The following is a 9,380-nucleotide window of genomic DNA, read 5'->3' as shown; positions in this document are numbered from 1 at the left end:
GACGTCCGCCGGCTCCCTCCGGTCGCCGCCCCACCGTTGCTCCTCCGCGCCTCCGTCGCCTCTCCTCCGGCCAGATCCGGCCGCGGGAGGTCCGAATCCGGCAAGCCCGGCTCCCTCCGTCGCCTCTCCGGTCACCTTCCTCAACTCCGGCGAAGATTCCGGCGAGTTGACTTTCCCCCTCGAGGTCCTTTTTCCACTAAGTCCCGAAATATTTTGCATTATGGTCCATTGTTCATCGCATCGTAACTCCATGCATGCTGCTCCGTTTTGGGCGTGTAGCATACCGAATTGTTCGTCTCGAAGAGTACATCATTTCATCTCATGGAATCATTTTCATTTGAGCTCATCTTGATGCCCGAAATGCTGTTGGAAGAGTGCTTCATAATGTTAGTTTCAGATTCTTATCAGAACATGCACTTTTGTCATTTTTGCCATGATTGATGTATGCACCTTATGTACTTGAGCCCTACATGTGTTTTGATCTATACCATGTCTTCTTTACAGAGGTGCTTACCATGTATTTTTATGATCAATGTGGTGACTATCACAAGCATGCAAACTAGGCTTCGTGATATTGCTGATTTTGGTCCCTGTTCTGCTGATATTTTGATGCCATGTAAACATGATGCTACAGAGAGATCCATGCATATTTTGAGTTACTTCAGTAAGGATGTTTTGAACATATGGTTATGCTCTATCCATCCATGGCCCTGGTTGCAATTATGGAGTAGCTTAGCATGTCATTTTCGTGCTCTACTTTTGCTTCACAATGTTTCCTGTCAGATTGTTTACATGTTATTCAATTTTGCCAAGGTTGTTGTAGTTGATCCGTGTATGCTATGATGTTGTTCTTGCCATGTATAGCTTCTATGCCATGTCTTCTTGCTGGATGTATGCTTAGTTTATCATGAAATGCTCTGTAGTGAGTGCATCGAGTTCACGAAGGTGCCTTCGTAATTCTTTCAATGCCATGCTTTGTTTGCTGAATCTGTTAACGAAACTTGCTATGTTTACATGGGTGCCATCATATCTTCTGGTCCTTTTAGGCTCATGGTCAGTAAGAGACTTTTGATCTATGCTTTGATTAGAATCATACCATGTCTTGTTTTGCTATTATAAGTTCCTGTATCATGTTGATAACTTGCTCTGAACATTGCTTCGTGATGCTGTTTATGCCATGTCCAACCTGATATTTTTTGCTCTTTTGCCATGCTTGTTTGAACCTGTTATGATGTGATTTAGCCGTAGCTCAGTGTTCCTCTTTTGTTAAGCATCTCCTGTAGATCACTACCATATGCTTTGTTTTTATGTTGGGGTGCTGTAGCATAGTTTCTTGTTGCATGCTATGTAGCATCGTACTATTAATCGCAGCTTTGTGCCATTCTTGTTTTGCTTGCCATTTGCAAACCGTGCATCCATTTCCGGTGATCTTCATATCGATTTCAACCAAAATCATCTCATCTTTCCAGCGGCATACTTGGTTTGCCATGTTGATGCCTTGTTCATCCTTTTTCCTCCCGGAGCACGCATACGCATTGCATATCACATCTCGCATATCATGACATGTATTGCATCATGTTGCTTGTGCTTTGCACCGTGATGTATTGTGGTTCCTTTGCTTGTGTTCTTGCTTTGGGTAGATCCAGGAGACGAGTACGTGCACGAGGAACCTGTTGAGTACGCTAACGAGGATCAAGCCTTTGACAACTCTGAGAACCTTGCAGGCAAGATGACCATACCTTCGATATCACTTCTATCTTTGCTTGCTAGTAGTTGCTCTATCGCTATGTTAGCTCTACCTGCCACTGTTTATCATGCCTCCCTATTGCCATGTTAAACCTCTAACCATCCTGTCCTAGCAAACCGTTGTTTGGCTATGTCACCGCTTTTGCTCAGCCCCTCTTATAGCGTTGCTAGTTGCAGGTGAAGATGAAGTTTGTTCCTGGTCAGAACATGGATATTTTGGGATATCACAATATCTCTTGTTTAATTAATGCACCTTATATACTTGGTAAAGGGTGGAAGGCTCGTCCTTATGCCTGGTGACTTGTTCCACTCTTGCCGCCCTAGTTTCCGTCATACCTGTGTTATGTTCCTTGATTTTGTGTTCCTTACACGGTTGGGTGATTTATGGGACCCCCTTAACAGTTCGCTTTGAATAAAAGTCCTCCAGCAAGGCCCAAACTTGGTTTTACCATTTGCCACCTAAGCCTTTTTCCCTTGGGTTTTCGCGAGCCCGAGGGTCATCTTTATTTACCCCCCGGGCCAGTGCTCCTTCGAGTGTTGGTCCAACCTGAGCGATGTCCGGCGCCCCTTGTGCAACCAGGGTCTATGCCAACCCGACGTCTGGCTCATCCGGTGTGCCCTGAGAATGAGATATGTGCAGCTCCTATCGGGATTTGTTGGCACTTCGGGCGGCTTTGCTGGTCTTATTTTACCATTGTCGAAATGTTTTGCGAACTGGGATTCCGAGGCTGATCGGGTCTTCCCGGGAGAAGGTATATCCTTTGTTGACCATGAGAGCTTGTGATGGGCTAAGTTGGGACACCCCTGCAGGGTATATTATCTTTCGAAAGCCGTGCCCGCGGTTATGAGGCAGATGGGAATTTGTTAATGTCCGGTTGTAGATAACTTGACACTTGACTTCATTAAAATGCATCAACTGTGTGTGTAGCTGTGATGGTCTGTTCTCGGCGGAGTCAGGGAAGTGAACACGGTTTGAGTTATGTTTAACGTAAGTAGTTTCAGGATCACTTCTTGATCGCTTCTATCTTCTCGACCGTTGCGTTGCTTCTCTTCTCGCTCTCACTTGCGTATGTTAGCCACCATATATGCTTAGCGCTTGCTACAGCTCCACCATATTACCCCTTTTCCTACCTATGAGCTTAAATAGTCTTGATCTCGCGGGTGTGAGATTGCTGAGTCCCCGTGGCTCACAGATTCTACCCAAAACAGATGCAGGTGCCACGGATACCAGCGCAGATGGCGCAACTGAGCTGAAGTGGGAGTTTGATGAGGCCCTTGGTTGTTACTATGTATCGTTTCTAGATGATCAGTAGAGGAGCCCAGTTGGGGCGATCGGGGATCTAGCATTTGGGGTTGTCTTCTTTTCATTTGAATTTGACCGTAGCCGGTCTATGAGTGTATTTAAATGATGTATGATCTTATTGATGTATTGTGTGAAGTGGCGATTGTAAGCCAACTCTCTTTATCCCATTCTTGTTCATTACATGGGATTGTGTGAAGATGACCCTTCTTGCGCCAAAACCACCATGGGTTATGCCTCTAAGTCGTGCTTCGACACGTGGGAGATATAGCCGCATCGTGGGTGTTACAAGTTGGTAATCAGAGCCATCCCCGACTTAGGAGCCCCCTGCTTGATTGTTTGCTGGCGATGTTGAGTCTAGAACAAAAATGTTTTGAGTCTTAGGATTATATATATCGGAGAGTAGGATTCTTTTTACTCCTCAGTCCCTTCGCCACTCTGGTGAGGTCTCCTGACGTAGATGTTTTGACTTTCCTCTCCTCAAATTTCACTAAAAAAAGTTTTACGATCACGCGAGTATCTTGGAATTGTTCTTGGTGCCTCCTGTCTATTATGTGGCTTTGACCCGGGGAGTTGAGCTCTGAGGTGTTGTCGTCACAATTTTATCGTTGCAGTTCTGGAATACTTGAGTTTTGCTGACATCGAAAATCTCTTTTATGCAGTTGTTGGTGAGATAACCTCGACGCCACCCAGTACTGGGGAGGGAGTTCGGGAGTATTGCCATAACTCGTATAACAGATGCTTTTCGAAGGTTGAGGTACACGATTTCCGAAGCTTTCTTGGTTATGTGTTGACGGATGGATATAGCTGGATGTAGGGATTGTTAGTTTGGGTGAGATATATTGCTTCCCCTGTATCCCCAACACTTGATTGCATAACCAGAAAGTTTCGGGAGTTTATAGGTGGGATTCAAGTAGCTCTAGCATTTCTTCCTGCAGATATTTGGTTTGTGATTGGGTAATCCTTACCACTTATTTGTTCTAGTTGTACCTTGTTTATTTCATTCATCAATCTCTTATCAAGTGGCTTCTCACCTTAATGGATGTGTGATTTTAACTTTGGGAATTCATTCGTTCATCCTTGTTCGAATGTTTATTGTGAAGACTATATGTTGCAATTTCTATCCGTTGATTCAACTTGTCTATCTGTCTATCAAGATGCTAACGGATGTCACCCTCTTCAGGATGGCTCCGCCAACGCGTCAGAATCCGGAACGCAATGATGGGAGTCAGGCAAACCCTCCACCTCCACCTCCACCTCTGGAGGCATGGCAAGCTTTGATGGCAGCCACAAACGCCAATGCCCAGATGATGATTCAGCTCATGCAAGAGCGCAACCAAGGCCAAGGCAACCAAGGGAATCAAGGTCAAGGGCAGTTCAATCATCAGCCTCTATTTCCTACCCTCAACCAATTCCTTGCAAATCAGCCGAAGTCTTTCAGCTACTGTGTTGAGGCCACAGATGCGGATGATTGGCTCGTGGATATCAACAAGCATTTTGAATGCAGCAATGTCAGGCCTGAGGACTATGTCAAGTTCGCTTCTTTTTAGCTCAAGGATCAAGCAGCTGATTGGTTCCAGCAATACAAGGATTCCAGAGGAGGTCGAGTGATTACTTGGACTGACTTCTGTCGGGACTTTAAAGCTCACCACATTCCTACCAGTGTTGTTGAGAGCAAGCGTGAGGAGTTCCGCAATCTCAAGCAAGGCAACATGTCAGTGTACGAATACAACAAGCAGTTTCAGAAACTTGCTTGCTTCACTAAGCAAGATGTTCCTGATGAGAAGAGTATGACCTATCAATTCAGAGGTGGCCTTAGAGAGGATCTACAGTTAGCTCTCGTTCTTGTTGAGCCTACTCAGTTTGATCAATTCTACAATATGGCACTCAAGCAAGAAGGTGCTCAGCTCAAGTGTGAGGCTTCTAAGAAGAGAATCAGGGATGCAGTGCAGTCTTCTTCTTCCTCACAAGTGGCAGCTAAGCAGCAGAAGTTCTACCTTCCTCCTCCTCCGTTTCGTCAGCCTTACCAGCAGAAGAACTCAGGTGGTCGTGGATCTTCCCACCCACCCAACCCAGGCTATCAGAACAAGTCTCAGTCTCAAGCTCCAAGGTCAAATGCTCCTTATCATCGTCCTCTCTCAGAAGTGACTTGCAACAAGTGCCAGCAGTAAGGTCACTACATGAACAAATGCTTCAATCAAAGGCGCCTTCCTCCTCCTCCTCCTGTGAGATCTTCAAGCAATGCTGTGGTCAAGCATAATCCAAAGTCTGCAAAGGTGAACATGATGAATGCAGCTCAGGCAGAGGATTCTTCTGATGTGATAATGGGTAATCTTCCTGTTAATGATATTCCTGCAAAAGTTTTATTTGATACTGGTGCATCGCATAGTTTCATCTCAAGACCTTTTTCATCTAAGCATGAGATGGTTTTTCAAGATTTGCCTAGACCGTTATCAGTTGTCTCTCTGGGTAAATTCTTGAACGCAAGCTCCATCGTTCGGGATGTCTCTATCAAGATGGGCGACTATAAGTCTCTGTCTTCTCCAATTGTTCTTGGCGACTCTGATATTGATCTAATTCTCGAGATGGACTGGCTTTCTAAGCACAAGGCTCAGCTTGATTGTGCTGCCAGGCAAATTCAATTGACACACCCTTTTGAGGATGTTATCATCTATGCCGCTCGTGATTAAACCATTCGGTTGTTTTCTCTCAATGAGAAGGGCGAGTTGGATGCTATTTCTCAAATTCTAGTCATTTGTGAGTACCAAGATGTCTTTCCAGAAGAGCTTCCGGGTATGCCTCCTCATCGGCCAGTCGAGTTCGTTATTGATCTTGAGCCTGGAACTGAACCTGTTTGCAAGCGTCCTTACAAGCTTGGACCCAAGGAGCTGAAGGAATTGAAGAAACAGCTCTATGAACAAGAGCGTCTGGGTTTGATCAGACCGAGTTCATCTCCATGGGGTTGTGGAGTTCTTTTTGTCCAGAAGAAGGATGGAACGGACCGACTTTGCATCGATTACCGTCCATTGAACAAGAAGACAATCAAGAACAAGTATCCACTTCCCAACATCAATGAGGTTTTTGAGCAACTCAAAGGTGCTAAAGTATTCTCCAAGCTTGACCTTCGTATGGGTTATCATCAGATTCGCATTCTTGAACAAGATATTCCCAAGACAGCATTCAGAACAAGCTATGGTTCTTATGAATATACTGTCATGTCTTTCGGCCTTGTCAATGCTCCTCCAACATTCTCTCACATGATGAACTTTATCTTCAACCCCTACACCAATGAATTCGTTCTGGTGTATCTCGATGATATTTTGGTCTTCTCCAAGAATAAGCAGGATCATGCCAAACATTTGTGATTGGTGCTCGACAAGCTCAGAGAGCATCAATTCTATGCGAAGTTTTCCAAATGTGAGTTCTGGCTTGATGAAGTTCTTTACCTTGGTCATATCATCTCTGCCCAGGGCATTGCTGTTAATCCCGCAAAGGTGTCTACTGTTGTGAACTGGGAACCTCCTCAGAATGTCAAGCAGCTCCGCAGTTTTCTTGGTCTTGCAAGCTATTGCCGAAGATTCATTGAGAACTTCTCTAAGATTGCAAAGCCTCTTTCCAACCTCCTCCAGAAGCATGTCAAGTATGTCTGGACGCCTGAGTGTGACGTCGCTTTCAACGCCCTCAAAGAGAAGTTAGTCACAGCTCCTGTCTTGACTCCTCCTGATGAATCCAAGCCATTCGAAGTTTTCTGTGATGCTTCCCTTCAAGGTCTCGGTGCTGTGTTGATGCAAGAGAAAAAAGTTGTGGCCTATACCTCTCGTCAGTTGAAGCCCAACGAAAAGAACTACCCCACTCATGATCTTGAGTTGGCGGCAGTTGTCCATGCATTGATAACATGGAGACATCTCTCATTGGGAAGGCAAGTGGACATTTTCACCGATCACAAGAGCCTCAAGTATATCTTCACTCAACCCAACCTCAACCTCAGGCAAACTCGATGGGTCGAAATGATTCAAGAGTACAATCCGAGTATTGAATATACTCCTGGCAAGGCAAATGTGATTGCAGATGCTCTGAGTAGAAAGGCTTATTGCAACAGTCTAATTCTCAAGCCATTTCAACCGGATCTTTGTGAAGCTTTCTGCAAGATGAATCTTCAAGTTGTTCCTCAAGGCTTTCTTGCCAACCTCATAGTCTCTCCTACTTTGGAAGATCAAATTCGTGAGGCACAACTCCTGGATACCATGGTGAAGAAGGTGAAACGTGGTATTGACAAGGGCATTCTCAAATACAAGTGCTATCGCTTGGATGACAAAGATACTCTTTTCTTTGAGGATCAAATTCTGGTTCCTAAAGGTGATCTGAGGAAAGTCATCATGAAAGAGGCACACAATTCCCTCCTATCCATTCATCCTGGAAGTACAAAGATGTACCATGACCTCAAGCAGTCCTATTGGTGGACTCGAATGAAGTGAGAGATTGCTCAATTCGTGAATGAATATGATGTCTGCAGAAGGGTGAAAGCAGAACACCAACGACCAGCTGGTCTCCTCCAACCTCTTGCTATTCCGGAATGGAAGTTTGAACATATTGAGATGGACTTCGTGACTGGTTTTCCTAAGTCCAAGCGTGGAAATGATGCTATCTTCGTTGTCATTGACAAGCTTACTAAAGTGGCTCATTTTCTTCCTATCAAAGAATCTATCACAGCAACTCAGCTGGCAGAGCTATACACCTCCAGAATTATCTCCTTGCATGGCATTCCACAATTGATATCTTCAGATCGTGGAAGCATCTTCACTTCTAAGTTCTGGGACTCCTTTCAGAAGGCCATGGGCTCCAACATTCGTTTCAGCACAACTTTCCATCCTCAAACAAGTGGCCAAGTCGAGCGAGTCAATCAAATCCTTGAAGATATGCTCAGGGCTTGTGTCATCTCTTTCGGTATGAAGTGGGAATATTGTCTTCCATATGCCGAGTTCTCCTACAACAACAGCTTCCAAGCGAGTTCGGGCAAGGCCCCATTCGAAATTCTCTATGGCAGAAAGTGCCGTACTCCTCTCAATTGGTCTGAGACAGGTGAACACCAACTTCTTGGCAATGACTTGATCACAGAAGCCGAAGAGATGTGCAAAGTCATTCGTGAGAATCTCAAAGCCGCGCAATCGCGCCAAAAGAGTTACTATGATAGCAAGCACCGTGACTTGGCTTTTGAAATCGAAGACCATGTCTACCTCCGCGTCTCTCCAATGAAAGGCACTCGTCGCTTCGGTATCAAAGGGAAGCTTGCCCCTAGATACATGGGTCCTTTCAAGATGATTGGCAAAAGAGGCGACCTCGCCTATCAACTTGAGCTTCCGTCCAACTTTGCAACCATGCACGATGTGTTTCATGTGTCATAGCTTCGCAAGTGCTTCAAGACTCCTGAGCGCACTATCAACTTCGAAGAAATCGACCTCCAGGAAGATCTCTCTTATCATGAGCACCCCATTGCTATTCTTGAAGAAACCGAGCGCAAGACTCGCAACAAGTCAATCAAATTCCTGAAAGTGAAGTGGTCACACCATTCCGACCGAGAAGCCACCTGGGAGTGGGAGGATCACCTCCGTTCCGAATATCCGGAGTTCTTTCAGTCCTATATCTCGGGACGAGATCCTCTTGTAGTGGTGGAGTGTTGTAACACCCTGGATGTAACTTTCCATCTTTGTATCTCCAACTCTTTCCATTTTCGGCTATGTGATATGATATTCCCTCCGTGGTTGGGTTTTGTCTTTTGTTTTGCATTTTATTCATGTCATGCATCTCATATTATGTCATCATGTGCATCTCATTTGCATACGTGTTCGTCTCATGCATCCGAGCATTTACCCCGTTGTCCGTTTCGCAATCCGACACTCCCACATGTACCGGCGCACCCCTTTTGTCTCTTTTCGTGTGCGGGTGTTAAACGTTCTTGGAATGGACCGAGCCTTGCCAAGTGGCCCTGGTATAACACCGGTAGACTGCCTGTCAAGTTTCGGGTCATTTGGAGCTCGTTTGATACTCCAACGGTTAACCGCATAACCGCAAAGGCCTCTTTTGAGTTGCAGCCCAACACCCCTCCAAAACAGCCCAATAACCCACCTAAGTCACTTCCATGCTCTTTGTCGTCGGATCACGATCATGTGGGCGAAAACTACACCTCATTTGGACACTCCTAGCTCCCTCTACCTATAAAAACACCTCCCCCTCCGAATTCCAGATCAAACCCTAGCCACCGCTCCCCTCGCGCCGCCGGACACGTCCGGACCGCGCCGGACGCGTCCGCCACCGCCGCCCCAGCCAATAGGAGCCT

Source organism: Triticum aestivum, chromosome 4B (assembly GCF_018294505.1).
Source record: "Triticum aestivum cultivar Chinese Spring chromosome 4B, IWGSC CS RefSeq v2.1, whole genome shotgun sequence".
Lineage (NCBI taxonomy): Eukaryota > Viridiplantae > Streptophyta > Magnoliopsida > Poales > Poaceae > Triticum > Triticum aestivum.
Note: the sequence above shows the minus strand (reverse complement) of the source record.